Source organism: Podarcis melisellensis (genome assembly GCF_964234715.1).
Source record: "Podarcis melisellensis genome assembly, chromosome: 11".
NCBI lineage: Eukaryota > Metazoa > Chordata > Lepidosauria > Squamata > Lacertidae > Podarcis > Podarcis melisellensis.
Window position 1 is genome coordinate 17,616,897 of NC_138543.1, and position 22,704 is coordinate 17,639,600.

A 22,704-nucleotide genomic window follows, 5' to 3' on the forward strand; every position below is an offset into this window, starting at 1 on the left:
AGGACTGCCAGTACAAAGAGAGCCAGAGTCTGACTCTGGAAGCAAGAGATTGCAGCCACAGACAGAGCAGGAGTGGGGTAGTTTGGACCCCCTTTATCAAGAGTTCCCAGACTTGGAGAGCTCACAGGCAGAGGGAGGGGAGGAGATAGAAGACATTGAGGGGGTTGCTATGCAACCAGGAGGGAGACAGCGTTCAGAGGAATTGTCCTTTGATTGCGGGGAGAGCTGAAAGGGTTAAGATGCAACGGAAGTACATAAGAGGAAGGACTGGACTTTGGCGCCCTACGTACTGCGAAAGGGGAGGAGACTCAGAGTGACCAACTCGTAGCAAAGAGTGGCAGGCTCGGAGCCATGCTCTGGATGTAATTTTTAAATAAACAAGCGTACAATAAAACTGCCAGAGAGTCATTAATTCTTCTTGGGGCTTGCTTGCCCACCTGAGATCATTACACTAAATCTGTTTCTGGGTTTCCATCCAACCCTCCAAAGCAGATTTGGGGATAGCACAGAGAACACACAGGGGCTGGAGAAGGAAATTCCATTGCACTTGAACTAATCCTTCGGCAAGGATTGTGTTGAATAGTGTCCTTAATGCTTAACACAAAACATTTCGAAAACACTGGGCATTAGAAATAACATCCAATTTGCAGTTGATTTGCAATTAAATTGTGCCAGTTTCCCTTTCTTTTCCCTTATTTAATTTGTAGACTGAGACGTCACAGATAAGACTCCAAGGCACATTCAGTCCTGCCAGGGAGATCAGGAAGAATAGTCAAGAAGAGGTTGCCACCATTACTTCTATGCTTCCCCTGTATCTGCTGCCAGAGTTGGCTGCCTCTCTAAAGTTCATAGTAGGATCAGTACTGATTTAATTCCTGTTCTGCAGTGGAAATTTCTGTCTTGATCAAATGCTTTCTTCCGATCGAACCAATAAATATATTTCTTTTATTTAATTTTGAGCTTTGTGAGTAAAGTCTCAATGGCGAGTTGTAAACTGGTTATCCTACAAAGAAAAGTTAATCTGCTACGGAAGGCAGAAAATAGTAGATTTGTGCCTGGGGCAAACACACATTCATGCCCTCAAATGGAAATTTTCAAATACGTCAAACATCCAGACACATGGAGAACAATGGCAACAGCCATAGTTAATCTTTGTCAGAAATCCAAAGGGGACATGGTTTTATATTGAACAAGAAATGTAAGCTCTGTATAACAGAAAGAAATCATTTAAATAATAAGAGCAAAACAAAATAAAAAAAAACCCCTCTGTAAATATGTTCTTAAAAAACAAAAAACCCTTCTGTTTCTTTGGAAAGCTTTGCTGTATTATGAATTACTCAGTCTTATACTGTGACATTTCTTTTAAGGCTGCATATATAGTTAAAAAATATGTTGAGGGGGGGACTCTTGTTTCATGTTTGGTTATACTTTATGTGGTTATACTTTATGTCGTGTGGTTATACTTTATGTGGGGCCAAGGAAGCCCTTCATTTTCAGGATAAAAGTGATTGCGCCCCAGCTGTAGCTAAGTACCTTATCTAAGGGAGATTATTCACAGGAAATATCCAGCAGGAAAAAGCAAAATGGGGAAGCAATGGGGTTGCCGGGAGCCAGAGAGAATGCTCTGAGACAGTCTCAGCGCTTCTGTCTCCCACTCCTCAAATGTGCATTGACTCAGCTGCCAAGTGAAGTGCAGACTGTAACATCTGCCAGAATCCCTTGAGGGCACCTCAGAAACTCAGGTGGTCTCTTGTTCCCAAAGTACCCACTAGTGGGGAACGTACTCCAAATAGTTCCATTTCCTCCTTTGAGCACAGGACTCCATTCCAACCACTTGTTTTGTTTCAAATACATTCTTTTCTCTCCTCTCTTTCATTACAGAGTTCTTCTCCAGACTCCCCTTGTACAGTATCTGCCCTGGCCCTCCCTAACCAAGAAAGGCACACTTCTGATAGTTAATTGACAAGAAAAGCACTCACAGCAGCTTTCATGGTGCTTCAGATACACACACACACACACACACAGAGAGAGAGAGAGAGAGAGAGAGAGAGAGAGAGAGAGAGAGAGACTTTTAGCCTCTAGGTCCTGCGGAGCAGTTGCGGCAACAAGGAGACCTTGCCCCTCTGCCATCTTATATACCCTCCCCAGATGTACTGTGTGCCCATTATTTGAGACTTTTCCTGCTCAGAGGTTGTCGCTGCTCCTCCTGCTTCAATCCCCTCCTGGATCTTGGAGACAGAAGGGCAGAAGAAGGTGGGCAGTATACTGAGCCGTCCGTCAGTCAAACAGCCTGTTCTCCACCACATTCTCTGCACCTTCCTCTGTTTCACACTGCCTCCTGACTCTCCCCCTCCCCTCTGCCTCCTGCTTTGCAGGTGGCATCAAACCCCATAAATCGCTGGTGCCCTCTCCTGGGTCACTTTCCTTGTCCCCTGCCTCCACCTCACAGTCTTCCGAGTCCTGTCAGGTCTGACAGTGTCATCTCTTGCTTGCTTTTTCTTCTTTTTCCCCTCCTTGGTTCTCCACTAAGGATGACAGCCCTAGACCTTTCAATCCTCCTGCTACTTTTCCTTCCCTCAATTGTCAAGTATGGGAGTTTCTCTGTCCCTTCTGGCAGCTCAGCGATAAGAATTAATGAGCATTTGGTAGATTTATAGTCCTTTTATTACGTTCCATTCTGTTGTAAGCACAAACAGGCAACTCTCTGCAAGGATATCAGTTGACTACTCTGACTCCTCCCCACTTCCACAGCAAGAAGCATGCCAACGGGAAGTTTCTGCCCACCCCCATCTCCTTTGCTCTCTGACACACTCGGACCTCCAAGTCTGGGGAAAAGGAAGAGGTTCTCCCCCACTCTCCATTGATGTATTGTCCAGCTGCTCCCTCCCTTCTGGTTGCTTAGCTACTATCTCATAGATGGGTAGCTCCACTCTCAACTGTGCAGCTTCTGTGTCTGCTTCTGGAAACACTGGAAGTGGTGTCTCTCTGTGTGTGTGAATATCCCCCCTTTTCTTCTGTTAGGGTAGCTGATCTCCCTGTGATTGCATTCCCCAATCTTCCAATCCAGACCAGCCCCTGACATCAATTGTCCTCACTGAGCCCACCCAAATTCCTTCTGCAGGTCACCTTTTCCCTTCCCCTTTCCTCACCAACCTCTCTCTCCTTGGTGTCCATCCTGCTTTGCCTGTATTTCCCCCCTGTTGCTTCAGTCTCCCTCCGCTGCCTCCATCCTGCCAGGACCCAGAGAGAATGCGCTCAGACATTCCCTGCCCTACCACAGCCCCATTCAGGTAAGTAACAGCGACACAGGTGTCAGTAGGGCAATTCTGCAGCTCTGCCCCCATCCCATGGGCCATGATAGGTGCTTTCTGAAAGCCCCATTACATCCTCAGCTGGGCTGCCCTCTAAGTACAGGGAAACTGCAGAACCGTTCTTTTCTTTTTATATGAAATATTTCCACTTTCGGTGAAATCTGTGCAGAAAGTTTTTAAGGACTTCTCTTAAAAAAAAACAAAAAACAAGTCGAGGAACCACAGCAGTCTCGGGAGCTTGGCTGCCAATATGCTTGGCTTCCTTGACTTCACTTAAAACTCATGGGAATATATAATGAGGTATCTTCTCCCATGGGCTTTTCCAGATCAGAAAGCGCAGGCATCTGGGGAGGCTGGAGAAACATTTAATAGAAAGAAAACCATACTTAACCACCCACACAGCCGCTTCACGGCGATAAGGTCAGCTCAGAGCTGCACCCGCAAAATGATATAACTCCCAGAGAAGGAGACAGAAAAATGGAAGCCTCTATGGCAGAGAAATAAAAATGTCAAGAAACTGAAGGACAGGTTTTGGCCTTTTTCTTCACCCTAATTAGAGGATCACTGTTGTGAAGATTCAATAAGCAGCAGGGCTTCATCCTAAGGTCATTAGTGGATTCTATTGTCCTATGTACAGGTTCTTTTCAAGCATCCATAATCTAAAGATTCAGAATGTGGGCGAGAGCTATGAGTTCTCAGATTTCATCTCCATTCTCATATTTGTGAACAATCTTCTGTTCCTTCCTAATTTTAGATATAACCAGTGCCAGTCATCTCCAGACTGATGTCCACCAGACATTTTGGTCTAAAGCTTCTGCCAAATTGAGGAAGACTGGAATATACCTTCTGATTTTCAAATGCAGTAATAAACTGAGAATATGCTAAAGAGAGTGATATTTATTTTATGTCAGGATGGTACAAGACTTTAAAAAAACTTCTTTAAATGCACACATCATACATAGAAACTGTCGCTCCCAGCTGGAAACTAGAAAACAAAAGTTACTTTAAAGCTGACTTAGCTACTCTGTGTTTGAGATCTTATCTTTTTAATTAAAAATAGGTGGCCATTCAATCACAGTCTCAGTCTTCTCTGTTGTTTCCATGAATCACACTATTTCACTCTGTTTCACTACAGACCAAAATAAATCTTGCAGCTCTTTGTTTCTTTTGGGACAAAGTCCTCCACTTTTATTTAAGTAACAATTCCCAAAAAAAGTTGAGATACAAAATATTTGCATAAGAATGACCGCTACTTCCCCAGGTGGTTTGGTTATTAAAAAGAAGCACATACCAAATATCACCTCGGAGGTTACTTTTTACACTTTGGGTTGAATATGCGGTGGAGAAATTCATGCATCTTCCCTTAAGTGTGATGCACAATGTATGGTGCATGTGGAAGCGATGTGTTACACAACAGAATGGTGAAAAAAAGGAAATTCAAGTCTCTTAAGAATACCAGGTTATAATCAATGTAGTGCTACCGTGCACACATCAGCAGTTGTTTCCAATTGGTGGTCTGCAGACCCCCTAACTCACCCAGGAGGTCTGTGGCACATATCCATCTACTGTCCAGGACATCTTGTTTTGGGGGACTATGCTCTCATGCAAGAGCACGGAATCCCAGAATGCATGAGATCGTGGCCAAATGCGCATCTTGCATGAGATTAAGGTGTCCCCAAACACAGTTTTGGGGGAGCCATGTTTTCGCGCAGGTCATGTGACTCAGGTGGGAGCATGACCCAGAAGATGCATGGCCTGTTTTTGCACTGGGACATGTTGGAGGGTCGGCGGTTGGAATCCCCGTGACGGGGTGAGCTCCCATTGCTCGGTCCCTGCTCCTGCCAACCTAGCAGTTCTAAAGCACATCAAAGTGCAAGTAGATAAATAGGTACTGCTCTAGCAGGAAGGTAAACGGCATTTCTGTGCACTGCTCTGGTTCGCCAGAAGCGGCTTAGTCATGCTAGCCACATGACCCAGAAGCTGTATGCCAGCTCCCTTAGCCAGTAAAGCGAGATGAGCGCCGCAACCCCAGAGTCGGTCACGACTGGACCTAATGGTCAGGGGTCCCTTTACCTTTATCTATGTTGGAGGGTATTGTGGCCCCATTCAATTCAATTTATTTATTTACGGCTATTAGCCCATAAAATATGTACAAACATAAAAACACAGAAGCATAAAAACCGGTACATCTAACAACAGAAGGGGAACACCACGATGCAAGGGTGGTCATTGAACAGTGACAGTAACGGCTTGGGGCCCGGAAAGATCCAAGGGACGGTTCACAGAAAAAGGAGAACTGGAGACGAGATCCGTCATGCGCTCTCATCATGACTGTCCGATTAGTTTTTGTTGTTGTTGTTGTAATTTTTTGGTGGTTTTTGTGTGTGAGATAACCGCATTCAGGAATCTCGCCACCTGCAGAGTTACAGAAGGATCTGTATCCTGCAAGAGCAGTGCGGCATGTGACTCAACAGGTCTGCCAACCAAGCGCAGTAAAGCAGGACCCAGGAATTTAGTCCTAGCTATGCTATGTAAGGGACAGTTGAACATTATATGAGGAAGAGATTCAACTGTTTTCCCGTCACACTCGCATAGCGGAGACACCAAACCTTGGAAAATCTGTAGCTCAACAGGTTCGATGGAAAAACATTGAACCTTGCACGAATAAATGCAAGTCGGTGTGGTGCAGATGAAAGAGATGACATGTATGATAGAAGGCCAAGTGGTGGGGTTATTCCGTGATACCTGGGAGAGCAGACACCCCCACCCCTAGAGAGGTTGTGTTGATTTTCAATGTCTGCTAATCTTTGCTCAATAAGGCTTTTGGCTGAGCGTAGGTTCATCTTTAAGGAGTCCGCTGGGGAAATTCCGATGCTCAAAAGTTTGGGGTGGCCCCATTCGTGTAGCAAAAAAACTACCACAGAGTGATTAACATTTTCATAAGTAGGGGGTCCATGGTTTTGTTTTTGAAAAACAGGGGGGTATGCAGCACTTAGCTAATTGGGAACGAGTGTGCTACAGTGAGCACCCCCTAAATCTGTTGTGAGGTTCCCCCCAATTCTCCAGTGAAGTGAAGGCACAAGACAGGTGTTGATCATCAGGTGAGCAATGCAGAAGGACGCTAGCTGCCAAAGCCCACAGAGGCTCCTTTTATTGATACACATATGCAAACTCAAGCAGATACATTTTGGGCTGTGACCTTTACACATCTTGGTTCCGAGATCGTGGGGTGGTACAAAGTTATTTTGGCACCTGTTTTCACCGCGTCATTTTCCCCTTGCACAGTGTATGACGAAGGAGACAAAAGGTCTCAGAGAAAAGGTTACAGACAGGACACCGCAGACTGCTGAGACCGCAAAAGGTCAGACAGAGGGAACAATGTACAGACAGCTGTGGCTTGTCTGGGGGAGGATGTGCCCTGCACCCCAGGGTCACACGTGCAGGTAAACTGTGACTGCCTGCTGGTGGGGAGTGTGCTCCCTCCAGACCCCACTACCCACGCCGCGATATCCCTACACTCCAGAGCAAATTTGGTGATGGTGTTGGGGGGAGGAGAAGGGGTAAATCGCATTTCACTCCTGCAAGTATTTAGTTGAATACATTTGTTTACAGGTGACACAGTATTCAAGGGGCTATCTCAGAGAGATAATCCTCTATAAGTACAGCTGAATATGGACACATGGTCATTAATTTTCAGTAGATCATAGGCAGCCAATTCAGAGCTTTCAGGATTGGTGACACATGATTCCATCTCCCAACCCACTTTGCAACCTGGCTGTGTTGTTCTGCACGAGCTATAATTTCTGTACCATCTTCAAGCATTGCCTCCTGCAGAGTGCATCGCAAGATCAAGCTGTGAAGTTTTCAGGACATGTACTGCTGAAACAAGGCTATTCTAGTCCCAAACTATAATTTTTTTAAATCACTCGTTTCTATTAAAAATATTCAAAGTGCTTTACAGTTAGCAATTGTTTATGCTGGGCAGGCACTGCAACAACATTTTGTGCTATGTAATCTTTAAAATGAGAGGTAATGGGGCTCGAGTTTGTTTGGAAGACATTTAATAAATGAAATGAATGAATGGGTATGTTTCTGAGCACAATTCAAAGTGTTGGTGCTGACCTTTAAAGCCCTAAATGGCCTTGGCCCAGTATACCTGAAGGAGCGTCTCCACCCCATCTTTTTGCCTGAGGTCCAGCTCTGAGGGTCTTCTGGCAGTTCCCTTCCTGTGAGAAGTGAAGCCACAGGGAACCAGGCAGAGGGCCTTCTCGGCAGTGGCGCCCGCCCTGTGGAACGCCCTCCCATCAGATGTCAAGGAAATAAACAACTACCTGACTTTTAGAAGACATTTGAAGGCAGCCCCGTTTAGGGAAGTTTTTAATGGTTGATGTTTTAAGTATTTTGTTGGGAGGTGCCCAGAGTGGCTGTGGCAACACAGTCAGATGGCGGCAAATAAATAATAAAAGTATTATTATTATTTCCTCAGAAGAGTAAGGCAGCCTCTCCCTCATCAGGAGAGTCTCCATTGTTGCCCTTGCCAAAGCTCTTTATCTATCGGTAGTGGCTCCTTCCCTGGGGCTCCTTCCCTGTCAGATGTCAAGGAAATGAACAACTATCTGACTTTTAGAAGACATCTGAAGGTAACCCTGTATTGGGAATTTTTAAATTTCTCTGTCTTTTACAATTTTTTGTGTGCTGTCAGCTGCCCAGAGTGGCTAGGGAATCCCAGTCAGATGAGTGGGTATAATAATAATAATAATAATAATAATAATAATAATAATAATAATAATAATAGACAGCTTACAAATGGACTCAAACAATGCACATTATGAAACAAAAGACTTTGATTTCAAAGGTCGAGGTTCCATAATAGATTCTTCGATCTATAATCAAGTAACTTCCTGCTCACGCTGAGACTGGTTCCTCTTTTCTTTTCCTCCTCAATCTCTGTGGAGCTGCCCTTCTCCAACCAACTTCATCAATTGCTATCAGAAGAAGAAGAGTTTGGATTTGATATCCCACCTTTCACTCCCTTTAAGGAGTCTCAAAGTGGCTAAAATTCTCCTTTCCCTTCCTCCCCCACAACAAACACTCTGTGAGGGGTGAGGGGCTGAGAGACTTCAAAGAAGTGTGACTGGCCCAAGGTCACCCAGCAGCTGCATGTGGAGGAGCGGGGAAGTGAACCCAGTTCCCCAGATTACGAGACTACCGCTCTTAACCACTACACCACACTGGCTCTCAAACCTGTCACTATCAGTCTCAAACCTGCCACTTTCTATCTCAGCTTCATTGTGTTCCTGCTTTCTCATACCTCAAATACCTGTCCTCGCACTAACAGGTCTTTTTCCACAGCCTTCTCTGCCTGAGGGTGGTTTCATGCGACCATGCTAGCCAAGCTTCTCTCTTAACTTCAGATAGGCCAACGGCTAAAAAAAGTGCTTCTTTGAGGTGAAATTAGACAAATTCCTGGAGGAGAGGGCCTCTAGCAACAGGAGGGGAGAGCACTCACAAGGACAGTGTGTGAAGTACTCATGTATCTCTTGCTTTGTGTGCGCATACATTTGGCCTTCAGCTTCTCCCTCCTGCATCTTCTGTGGAGGAAGGAGCTGGAAGCCCGGCCATTTCCTCTCCTGAGCTACAAGGAAGAAGAAGTGATGGTTAAGCGAGTGCTCCCCCCTCCTTCATTTCACCAATTTCTTTGAGAAAGAAAAGATGAAGGAGAAACCTATCCAGGAGGCAGAAGTTTCACGGAATTCAGCATAATCTGGCTGGCACTGTATCCTTCCCTGTGGCTGCATGAAATGCTCCCTTTTCCTGTTGGTCTCTGAAGCAAATGAACGTGTTGGAAGATGGGAGCATTATACATCATTATCACCGAATAGGTTTGTTATAAAGTGAGCAATTTTTATACCGCTTACAGGGGTATACGCACCTCCATTTGTTTTCTGAGTCAGCATCATCACCATCCCTGATATATTTTAAGGCAGACCTTTGCCAACTTGGTCTCTCCAGAGGTTTTGTTGGACTGCAACTTCCACCATCCCCAGATAGCATAGGTTGGGGTTGATGGACCTTGCACGAAGCTATTTTAAGGCCTCACATTTAAATCAGGTATTTGGTTTTGGGAAATTGAGGCTGATCCTTCTTTTTTATTGTGTATTTGACTGTTTTAAAATCTGAATGTTTCTTCTGCTGTGGTCAGGAATTGTCCCAAGAATTCCCTTTGATGAAGCATTCTGTTACTCTCGAAAGTAAAATAGAAAAGAAAGTTAAATGCCTGCTGTTGCTATAAAAAGATGTTATCTTCACATAACATCAGAATCCAAGCAAAACACACTTGCAAGCTGCCCTTTGGTGTCTGATGATGATCTATTATGCAGAAAATCCTAGCATCTATAAACTTCCTTTGGGGCAGAAGGATTGTCTGCCATTGGGTAGCTGTTATAGCCATGGCTTTGGTATTTGCCCCAAAGGCCAGATTCATAAAAACATGAATATTTATTTAAAATGCCTATCATTAATTTATATCTGGTAGAAAAAAAATCGAGTTTTTCCATGTCGAATAATATTTCCCCCTAATATTTCATTGCAGTCCAGAGCTGGCTATTCATTATTTTCACAGTGCAGATGCTTAGAGAAATCTTTAACTTGCCACACTTATACCATATTAATATTGGAAGGAGGAACTGAAACAATGCAAGTCAAAAGGCAGGGGAGGGGGAGATCCTATTGTGTTCCTTCTAAAAGTTCTTAATTTTCATTTTGTTTGTGTTTAAAAGAGCAGGATCATCAAATAATCTCATTTCATTCTTAACAATATTAAGTTTCAGAATTCTTTAAGACTTATTAATATGCATTGCTCAGGATGTCTGTAATTTCTGAAGAACACAAGATAGGTATGCTCACTGCACATCAGGCTTGGTATATCTCCAGTGGTACGATCTTTTAATAAATGTGTTCACTGATGAGGAAATTAGAACTTGTATGTATTAAAAGGGCTCACTTCTTATACAGCCAAGTGCTTTCATGAATAGTTATGTTTCTGTCAATACCATAGCTCACTGGGAACAGGTTAAGTGCAACTGAAAAGTTTGGGAATCTCAGACAGTATCTGCTTCTTCCTGTCCTAATTATTTTATTATACTTTAATATTATTTATTTCAACCATTTGTATACCACTTCATCACAGTTATTTCTAAGCAGTGTACTAGAGACCCAATGCAGAAAGACTAGCAAAAGGTTAAACATAAAATCAGAGTTCAATTTAAAAGGCTGCTGGAATAATAATAATAATAATAAGTTCAGTAAGTGCCAGAAGTTCAACATGGAGGCAGTGCCACAAAAGTGATGCCTTGATGCATAGTTCCTGTGGCATACAAGCCATGCATCTGAGCTAGTGGCTCCCCTAAAGACCTCAGAAAACAAGCAGGGATCCTGGACCCAATTTGTTAGGGACCTTGTATAATAATACAAGTACCTTGAATCTGGCTTGGTAGCATATAGGCTTTGGGTAGCATATAAGCCAGTGCAGGCTTTTGAGCAACAGAGTTATGTAATGGTGGTTGTCTCCATTAATAATAATAATAAATTTTATTTGTATCCCGCCCTCCCCAGCCGAAGCCGTGCTCAGGGTGGCTAACAACAATAAAACAGTACAAAAGTACAGCACAAACAACATTCTAAAATCATTCATTATAAAATTAATTAAATTCAAGCCACTGGCCACCATAGGGCCAGAGCTCCGTGAAGATTGCCGAGGGAGGGAGTCAGGCTGTGCTCTGGCCAAAGGCCTGGCAGAACAGCTCTGTCTTGCAGGCCCTGCAGAAAGATGTCAAGTCCCGCAGGGCCCTAGTCTCTTGTGACAGAGTGTTCCACCAGGTTGGAGCCACAGCCGAAAAAGCCCTGGCTCTAGTTGAGGCCAGCCTAACTTCTCTGTGGCCTGGGACCTTCAAGATGTTTTTATTTGAAGACCATAAGTTTCTCTGTGGGGCATACCAGGAGAGGCGGTCCCGTAGGTACGAGGGTCCTAGGCCATATAGGGCTTTAAGGGTTAAAACCAGCACCTTAAACCTGATCCTGTACTCCACCGGGAGCCAGTGCAGCTGGTATAGCACTGGGTGAATGTGATCTCGCAGCGAAGACCCCGTAAGGAGTCTCGCTGCAGCATTCTGCACCCGCTGGAGTTTCTGGGTAAGTCTCAAGGGCAGCCCCACGTAGAGCGAGTTACAATAATCCAGTCTGGAGGTGACCGTCACGTGGATCACAGTGGCTAGGTCAGGGCAAGAGAGGTAAGGAGTTTAGCAGCTGAGTTTTGCACCAGCTGGAGTCTCCAGACCAGGCCCAAGGGTAGCTCCACATACAGCACATTGCAATAATCAAAACCTGAGTTTCCCAATGCATGAAGTTGGATCCTCCCTTACAGAGGGTCCATGTTGCGTGCGGCCCCTGGGACTCCCCCCAACCAGCTGGTAGGCGGGGCTTTGCCCTGCACCCGCTGGTGGAGCCATGATCATGCCACTAGCTTTTAGCCAATTGGCATTGTGGTGTGATCGGGGTTAAGATATTTAAGCGGCAGTACGACGTGGGGACCTCCTCTTGCTTTGCACTGCCATACACTCACTCACCCACCCACCCATTGTTAGGTCAGTGTCTGGCCTTGCTTTGGACTTTGGTTGGTTGCCTGTTTTGGATCGGGGGCCGGGTAGGAATTTTTTCCAATGTGGCAAATTGGCAGTGGCCACTTGGTTTTTGCCTACCTCTTAGCAATCGTCACAACTTTGTAAGGTTTGGCGGTTAGGTATTGGTTAAGGAGAGTGTGTGGAGAGGAGGGGCGGCCATCCCCTGCCCCTCCATTTGATAGGGTATTCCGTTAAAGGAATCCGGGGGTCTGGATCTTGTCTGTTGCCCGGGGAGGGACTAGGGCCAAGCCAGGACCCCTGGGAACCCCAGGGGTGAAGACCAGTCAATAGCCATTGTTGGTGCTCCCTTTGCTGGTAGTTTACCCTTTCAGGTTCCCTGCAGGGTGGACAGGAGCCAGTTATATTCATTGATACTAATGCCTAAGCCAATACCAGTCACACTTGTGTATTCCATCAAGTTGTGGCCTAAATTTTGCCCATTAACCTTTAAACTAAATTCTGTGTCCATCTCGTCTTTATTTCCTGGGGAACGGGTTTTGGGGGCTCGACGTGCAATCACCATGGCCAGACTATCCCTGTCCGAGAATGGCCATAGCTGATATACTGGCCATAGCTGGTAACAGGCACTCATAGCCACTGAGACTACTTGCAGAGGTTGATTTAGGGGGACATTTCTGGTTCTCCCACACTGGGCACTGAGCTGAAATGGTGCTGCAGGGGGTACCACAACAATGGAAGTTAAGAGACACCAAATTTGGGCATCAAACTGTTGGGATACTGCCAGGGAGACAAAGGCCATCACTGCCTCCAGCTGGACTCCGGACGTCCATCGATCTCCCGTAGACATGCAGTATCAGCAATTAGTGACACCAAGCCTCATAGATTGCCACATTCCTGGGCTGATGCACACTCTGTCAGCAGAATTCACACACAGCAAAAGTTGCACTCAGGAGGGTATCATTTAGAATGTTTATTCAGCGTTGGTCAGAACAAAGAACAAACGTGACTGCCTGCTGGCGTGTTCTGGCGCAGAGAGAGAAAACGAAAGCAATAGCAAACATAAACATCCTGTGAACTGGAAATACGCAGACTCTGACTCACACAAAATCCTGCTCCCTTTTAAGGTAGAACGGAAATAACCTAACACAAACAGTGTTTCGCTTAAATTTGAAAGCCCAAAGTCCACCACTGCTACTTAAACCTCCAGTGGCAATGAGGGACCCAAAGGCACCCCCAAACTCTGAACCTGTTCTTTCAGAGGGAGTATGACTCCACCCGGACGCAGGTGGCGCTGTGGGTTAAAGCCTCAGCGCCTAGGACTTGTCGATCGAAAGGTCGGCGGTTCGAATCCCTGCTGCGGGGTGCGCTCCCGCTGCTCGGTCCCAGCGCCTGCCAACCTAGCAGTTCGAAAGCACCTCCGGGTGCAAGTAGATAAATAGGGACCGCTTACCAGCGGGAAGGTAAACAGCGTTTCCGTGTGCAGCTCTGGCTCGCCAGAGCAGCGATGTCACACTGGCCATGTGACCCGGAAGTGTCTCCGGACAGCGCTGGCCCCTGGCCTCTTGAGTGAGATGGGCGCACAACCCCAGAGTCTGTCAAGACTGGCCCGTACGGGCAGGGGTACCTTTACCTTTTACCTTTATGACTCCACCCAGAACAGAAACTGGCCAATCAACAGAACCACCAACCCTTATTGCTTTCTCTTGAGCTTTAGTGGGTGGGACCCTCCCAATTTTTGATGGGCATCACATTCTAAAACCTGGGCTTAGGTTTCCATCTACCAGGAGAACACCCCCGATCCGCTCCCACCCCAGTCATTAAGTTCTGCTGTATGGATTTAGTGGGAAAGAGCAGAACACAAAGAAAAAAGAAGGACACTTATGCACTGTGATCAAGCTTGTTCCTTGCACAATGCTGTGATATTGCCTGGGCTAATGGACTATGGAATAAAGTTCTCCTAATGGAACAATAGCTACAATCTGCACTCCCATCTCTGTTGCTGAGGTTACAAACATGAAAGGAGTCAGCACATGGATGCCCCTTCCACTCCATGTCTAGTCTGTCTGCTCTAATGCCTTTGGGTCACTCACAGACTGTTTGTAGTTGGCTCAGGGTATGACTCCAGTGGAAGAACAACAAGGAAAGGAGAGTTAAGAGGTAAATTACAGCCACTTTCGTACATACTCAGGAGCTGCGCTTTAGCCATCAGGCTCACATAAATGCTTGCTTCCCTATCTGGAGAATTCAACAGCCATTAGGCAGCTCTTATCTGAGAGTCAAGAGATTTTTTAGGAGGGTTTATTCGTCTTAAATAGCCTTACTGGGTCACAGTTTAAATCTAGCCACTTAAAAAAAATAATTCAAACCTTCAAGTGCTTATGCTGTGTTGTGAGTCAGAACGAGGAGTCTCTTGAAGCTGAAGTTAACTCTACGATGCAATGCCAGAACCGTGGAGAAGAATCAGTTCAAAGAAATGTCTATGAAATCTGACATATAGACCACCCCCCGCAAGTTATCCTTTTCTATTCCGATGGTGGAAATGTCTTTTCCGTTCTTTCATATACTTATTTCTCTTCTCAGCTGTAGCATTTCACTTTCCTAAAGCTCTCCATGCATTTATTTATTTATATATAAAAGTCTGCTCTTCACAGTCACTACAGAAGGTGAATATTAGGCCTAGAATCACATAAGAAAGCCTCTTTCCCCATTTAGCACTTGTGGAAACAGCTCTCAGAACTCAATAAACCCTAGCCTGGGCTTGCTGAGAATACTGCAAGGCACCTGGATTCTCCTCCAAACAAAACAAAACAAAACACCCATTGATTTTGTGCTTTCTTTTTTAAAAAAGAAAGCTTTAAACACAATTAAAAATGTTCATACAAGCATAATTTACTCAATTTTGGCTTTCATATTATTCCCATCTTAGTGACTCTACGCAGAAGGGCTTTCCTCCTCCCTGCACGTGTGTTTTTATTCCAGATTAGCATATTTTGAAGCGTTTATTCCAGATTAGTGTTCTTAAAGAGAAACAGCATGGCATATCAGCACCGGTAGTTGAAACGCAGCAGAATATTCATTATTTATGAATATCATGCTGTGTTCAAAATGCAGGTTTTCATGGCGGCACGCTGTTTCTTTCTAAAGTAGAATTCCTTGATAAATGAACATTGTATTTTGATTTGTCCCATCAGATATAAACTGTCAGGAACGCAGTGGGGTCTCTTGCATTCTGACATATCACAGTTCAATAAGGGGGGGGGGAGCCTTCCCCCGACTGTAATAAAATTTGAAGTACCTGAACTTGATGACATGGGTGTTGACAAAAATACACACCGGCTCCATACTGATTTATGAATCCTCAAATTATCCATACTAGTGGCATCCTGTCAAAGCAAAATATTGTAGTTGAGACAGAAGTTCCACCTTCGCAATGGCTCTTCAAAGAAAAAAAATTGCACCGTTTCGGGTGAAAGATACCATGTCAAAAATGCAAAATATAGGACAAAAGCTACAAAACCCCTCATTAGGTATGTTTCAGGAAACAGTCCCCAAATTACTTGCCGTGCTCAGTTTTTGCAGTCTCACTACTGCCATTAGTGAATACCTGAGGGTCCAATGCATTTTGTGAATACCATACAGTACTTTTCTGTGTATGAGACGCCCCCATGTATAAGACACCCCCTATTTTGGGGGACTACATTTAAAGAAAATGAGGGGAGATGGCCCAAAGTTGTTGAGTTTTTTAAAGGGGGAATTGCACGTGTGCCATCACCCCAGCAGGGCCTTTGCTGGGGGTTGGCAAAGTGGGCAACCGCTCCCCCCACACCACTGTGCTCCCTAGAGACAGTGCCTCCCGCGGCGGCATGGGGGGGGGGAGTTGCGCGCCCGCCAACCAGCTGGCTAGCGTTGCGGAGCTTTCTCCCCCCCCCCACTATCTGTGTATAGGATGACCCCAGTTTTTTGACATGATTTTTGAGACAAAAAACCGCGTCTAATACACAGAAAAATACGGTAAATTTGACCAGGATGATGCCATAAATTCAACAAATACTAGTGTCTTTCGAAACAGGACTACTGCTCACCAATAGCAGCTCTGTTCACTCCCTGCTGATAGGTCTGGGTTTGTATTCTTGACACCTTTGACTGGAGAACCATGTACCATAGTGTGACTGGTAAGCAGGGATGTAAGCAGACCTCATTTTCCTTTCTGCCCTGTATGATTCAAATCCTCCCATTCTGCAGCAGTTTGCCTTCTCCAAAGACTGCATTTGCCATCCGAATGTCCCCTGTGGTGAACTGATGTGACTTGCGTAATTCACATAAATACAGTGGTACCTCTGGTTATGAACTTAATTCGTTCTTAACCTGAAACCGTTCTTAATCTGAGGTACCACTTTACTTAATGGGGCCTCCCGCTGCCGCCGTGCTGCCACTGCACAGTTTCTGTTCTCATCCTGAGGTAAAGTTCTTAACCCGAGGTACTACTTCCGGGTTAGCGGAGTCTGTAACCCGAGGTGTTTGTAACCTGGGGTACCACTGTAATTGCATAAATTACGTTTAAATTAAATTACGTCTGCTAACCAGGAAGTGGTTGCTCCAGGTTAAGAACTTTGCCCCAGGATAAGAACGGAAATCACGGGCCAGCAGCGCAGCAGCAACAAGAGGCCCCATTAGTGAAAGCGCAACTCAGGTTAAGAACTGTTTCAGGTTAAGAACGGACCTCTAGAACGAATTAAGTTCTTAACCTGAGGTACCACTGTATTCTACCCCATTCCTTTCAGTGCAAATGAAACCAAATGTGCATCAGAGAGGGAGAACCCTACCCGCCAGGCATCCCATGTTCTTGAGGGAGATCCCAGTGGCCATTTTGGATGCCAGGCTCTCATCCTGGGAAAAAATGCTTTTTTCAAGTCAAGATCGTGGTGGAGGTCATGTGATTCACCTAGGAGCGCATCCCGGAAGACGTGAGCCCCAAATTTTGACTTGAAAAAGATGGACAGTATGTAGGGAAACCCAAAGTAAATTACAGATTGCTTATGGACTGAAAGAAATAATAGCAGCAACTGCTGATTTTATTCACTGTACATGAGATGGATAAGCAAACGCTGACGATTTCTGCTCCTTTTCCTGTTTTTGTCGGACTTTTCCAACATCCTTAGTGGTGTGATGAAGGTAAAGGTAAAGGACCCCGACAGTTAAGTCCAGTCACAAACAACTCTGGGATTGCGGCGCTCATCTCGCTTTCCTGGCCAAGGAAGTTGATGTTTGTCCACAGACAGCTTCCAGGTCTTGTGGCCAGCATGACTAAGCCACTTCTGGTGAAACCAGAGCAGCACACGGAAACACCATTTACCTTCCCGCCGGAGCATTACCTATTTCTCTACTTGCACTTTGATGTGCTTTTGAACTGCTAGGTTGGCAGGAGCTGGGACCGAGCAACAGGAGCTCACCCTGTCGCAGGAATTTGAACTGCCAACCTTCCAATTGGCAAGCCCTAGGCTCAATGGTTTAGACCACAGTGCCACCCACGTCCCTAGTAGTGTGATAGGAAAGGAGGTGATGGGCCCAGTGGCCATGATCTTCATTTTTTTAATGTTGAGCTTCAGACCGTATTTTGCACTCTCCTTTTTCACCCTCATTAAAAGGTTCTTTAATTCCTCCTCACTTTCTGCCATCAAGGTTGAGTCATCTGCATATCTGAGGTTGTTGATATTTCTTCCGGCAATCTTAATTCTGGCTTGGGATTCATCCAGTCCAGCCTTTTGCATGGTGAATTATGCATATAAGTTAAATAATCAGGGAGACAATATACAGCCTTGTCGCACTCCTTTCCCAATATACAGCCTTGTTGTACTCTTTCAGCCTCCCCTACAATCAAACAAATAAAGCTAGTGGTTTTTCAGTGCTGTGAACATGCATCCAGTGGAGACTTAAGAGCTGTCTGAGTAGCCTGACGACATCCAGAGATCCATCAATGAAAATGATGTGTGCTTTTGCGTGCATAGTCCTTGATTCAGCGGGAAGTGCACATGCAGTGCTCATTGGATCAGTCCCTAAAGGCTTTGTGTAGTGGAGCTGACTAACTAAGCTGATTGACCACAACTGAATGAGGTTTATATTACCATTCTGCAGGGCCGTGGAAATGCCTTGAGTAGCTGAGAAACAAGACCCGAATCATGTAAAGCTGTCGATTCCAAGGTGTTTCATACAGATAAATGGGTTTTATGTATACATTATGCCCCAATGAAATATGGGTTCTCTGCAAAGTGTTTTATTTTCCTTATTTCATTTTATGATGATTTCATTTTGTGGGCGTTTGTGAGTATTTGAGGGCAGCGAGGTGTTTTATTGACTTCAGGGATTCTATTTCATTTTCAGGCACAAAAGGGGATTTTATTACACTAGATTTATTTGCCCAGCTTTGGCTATTTCCTACTGCATATTCTCCAAGATGCTGGTAGGCTGGTTTGTAATTATGCTCAAAATTGTGGGTTCATTAAAAAACCACACAAAAAACCCACAAACCACATGTGAGCTTTATTTAGTACAGTTTCGGGTCATTAGATTTGAAACATTTTATCAGTCTATATTACCCGATGCTTCCAGATGATTTAGAGGCACCCATCAGTTTACTTCGCTTAGTTTCCTTAACTGAAATGTTTTGTCTCGTTTCATTTTATGTTGAATGGCTCTCTCTCTCTCCCTCCGCTCCCATTTTAGTCTGTATTTTAGGTTAACAAATATAACTCAAGGAAATCCTGTGACAGTGATTTCGAACTCTTGTTCAAAAATCATATTGACAGAAACTATTTTCACCGAAGAATAATTGTAACAGTCGACGGGATCCAGTCCTTCATATATTCATGGGGTGGGCTTCAATCCTATATGCAAACCGAGGAGTAAGCCCCACTAAACTCTATGTGACTTACTTCTGAGTATGAATATGGATGGCAGCACTACTGAGTTCATTAGTCCTAGTGAAGGAAAAGGTCAGTGAATATTTGTGTGGGATCCTGACGCAATGCTTCCCTTTTTCTGATGTCAGTCTCCTCTGGTGTTTCACTTGTGCTCGGTCCTGAAACTGAAGTGCAGAATGCTACAGCACGGTTGCCGGCAGGAATGAGACCTTGTCAGCATATAACTCAGAGATCTGTAGTGGGTGCCGGTTGTTGGGTTGTTTTTTTTACCAACTCGGGACCAGTCTACCTTGAAGGATTGCTTTCCCCTACATATGCCCACTTGACCACTTCGATCCGCAGCACTGCCACTTTTGCAAGTGCAACATAATTATAATTCCACACTTGAAAGAACTAATCTTTCAGTGTGCCAGTTCCCGCACCTTGGAACTCCCTTCCCATTGACATTGGCAAGTGCCTCCTCTGTATTCTTCTTTTCTTTCTTTCTTTTTTGCATGCTTTTCGTTTCAAGCAAGACTATCCATGTAAATTTGTGATATGTGACTGAATCCCACTCGAACAGTGGCATAGCGTGGGTTGCCAGCTTCCAGGGCCATGCAGAGTGGATTGTGGGAGGGAGGGAAACGGAGTACGCCTGCATATTCAACGGCCTAATGGCATCTGCATCACCCAAGAGATTGCAGCCACAGAGATAAGGAAAGACAAGTCATTCTGTTGTCTGGAGAGGTTGCTTCCTGGTTTGCATGGATAAGCCGTTTTCCATGGAGCCAAGTGATGGAAGCGGGCAGCTGTATGGAGGTAGCCCCAGGTGTTCAAATTTTGCACCGCTAACAATTTTCTGCCTAGGGCAACTGCCCCTGTGTCCCTCCTCACGCTACGCCACTGCACCTGAAAGTAGAAACAGTCTGGACTGAACACAAAACCAGGCTGATATATCCCTGTGGCAGGCTGTGCCCTGACTAGTGCTCACTTGTGGGCTTCTCACAGACATCTAGTTGCCCATTGTGAGAAAACGATGCTGAACTAGATGGGCCTGTGGCCTGACTGAGCAGTGCTTTTCTCCTGTTCTTATGTTTAAAAGGAGCCTATGCTTGAACAAGGGACGCGGGTGGCGCTGTGGGTTAAACCACAGAGCCTAGGACTTGCCAGTCAGAAGGTCAGCGGTTCGAATCCCCACAATGGACTAAGCTCCCGTTGCTAGGTCCCTACTACTGCCAACCTAGCAGTTCGAAAGCATGCCAGTGGAAGTAGAAATATAGATACCGCTCCGGCAGGAAGGTAAACGGCATTTCCGTGCGCTGCTCTGGTTCGCCAGAAGTGGCTTAGTCATGCTGCCACATGACCCGGAAGCTGCACGCTGGCTCCCTCAGCCAATAAGGCGAGATGAGCACCACAACCCCAGAGTCGGCCGCGACTGAACCTAACGGTCAGGGGTCCCTTTACCTTTATGCTTGAACAAGCACATGTGCATGCACACACACACACACACATGAGTAGTCTGTTTAAATGTCCTTGAAAGGGAGAAAAGACCTGCATTTAAAAAATAATAATCCTCAAACTGACTGTTCCCAGAATACATCTGTACGAGTGCTATGGGGGCAGACACAGTAAATGTCAAAGGACTTTACATACTGTCAAAGATGTTAAGCATCATCAAATCACCTTTTTCACACCATGCCAATTCAATGATGTTTTTTCTATAGTGTTTGGCATGCCAAGGAAAAGAGTGCTATGGGCCTCTATTATGTTGAATGATTCACGTTGCTCCTCTTCACAACCACAGCAGCTGTGAAACTGCTGAAATGCCTTTTCCCTCTTTTCCAGACTTTGATGAATCTTAAACTAAAGGTGAGCGTTATTATTTAGGGCAAATTCTCATTTCCTCCCCCTCCACCCCAGAAATGATCTATAGTACTGTACTCATTATTCTTTTATGGTGCGTAGCTTTTTATTATTATTTAAAAAAGCTTGTCCAAGTTAGTTTAGGGGAAATGTCCACGTTTCATTGAAGCTTTTAAACTTATCTGATATAAATCAAGGAAAGAGGGTTTTTTGCTTTTTGGTCTGTCGCTCTGAATATTAAAAGAAGCCTGTCACCCTTTATCAGAGAAAGCACATGATGCGTGCATTCAACTTTTAGCTAAGAATGGGAGTGCAACTTGAAAAGAAACAAATACAATAAGGAAAGGCTAGCAAAAGTTGAAATGGTTCTGAGAGGGGGGGGGGGGAATGTGTGCAAGACGATTGCAGTATACTCCCGTACATTTCTGACAGTAAGAGCTTTTCGACAGTGGAAAGGTCTCCCTTGGGAGGTTGTGGACTCTCCTTCCTCAGAGGTTTTGAAGCAGAGGTTGGATGGCCATTTGTCATGGATGCTTTATCTGAGATTCCTGCATTGCAGGGTTTCGGACTAGATGACCATTGAAGTCCCTTCCAATTCTACAATTCTATGATTCCATGATTCTATTTCTACTCACAAGTTCCACTGAATTCAATGAGATTTACTGCCAGGTAAGTGCCAGGTAAGTGTGTTTACCAGGGATGCGGGTGGCGCTGTGGGTTAAACCACAGAGCCTAGGACTTGCTGATCAGAAGGTCGGCAGTTCAAATCCCCGTGACGGGGTGAGCTCCCGTTGCTCGGTCCCTGCTCCTGCCAACCTAGCAGTTCGAAAGCACATCAAAGTGCAAGTAGATAAATAGGTACCGCTCCATCGGGAAGGTAAACGGCGTTTCTGTGCGCTGCTCTGGTTCACCAGAAGTGGCTTAGTCATGCTGGCCACATGACCCAGAAGCTGTACGCCGGCTCCCTGGGCCAATAAAGCGAGATGAGCACCGCAACCCCAGAGTCAGCCACGACTGGACCTAATGGTCAGGGGTCCCTTTACCTTTACTTTAAGTGTGTTTACTGTTGCAGACAAAAAAATCATTTATGTACATGATATTTGCAGATTAGCATTGAATGTGTACAGAGAAGAATGATCAATATGATAAAGTGTCTGGAAACCAAGCCTTATGAGCAACAGTTGAGGGAGTTGGATATGCTTAGCCTGGAAAGAGGAAACTGAGAGGAGATATAATAACCATCAACCAATATTGAAAGGGCTGTCACATGGAAGATAGAGCAAGCTAGTTTTCTGCTTTCCAGAGGGTAAGACCCAAACCAATGGATTCAAGTTACTAAACATCAAGAAGAACTTTCTGACAGTAAGAGCTCTTTGACAGACTCCCTCAAAAGGTGGTGGGATCTCCTTCTTTGGAGGTTAGATGGCCATCTGTCATGAACACTTTAGCTGAGATTCCTGCACGACAGGGGTTGGACTACATGACCCTTGAGATCCCTTCCAACTCTACTATTCTATAAAAAAGTTTTGTGAAGTTATCCCTCTCAAAAGAAATCAATTAGCCCAAATTACCTTTCCGTTGTGGTGGTGGTTGATCAGTAAAACAGCCCCATTTTGCAAAAAGTTACCTTGCTTGTTGTTTCTTATTGCTAGGTATTACTTAGTGAGTTTTTCCACTTAGGCCAATGACCATACTTGGTGGAGACATTATGGGGGGAAAAGTCTAATTCTGTGCTTTTCCAGGTCTTGCTACAGTAAGAATAAATGTTAGTAGTTCCTTATGAATCATAGATTTCCATTTCCCCTCAAACAGAATAATAAAGTCACTGGAATTCTATTTCACCCTGTCACTACTTCAGGTTGTATACAGTACCAAATTGCATACAACTGGCAATACCTTTGCTATTCGTGAATAATAAAATCTCATTTCTTTGAGGCATACTAAGTTTTTTTAAGAAGCAAGCCAAAACTTCATTTTTGTGCCTCTGAAGGCTCT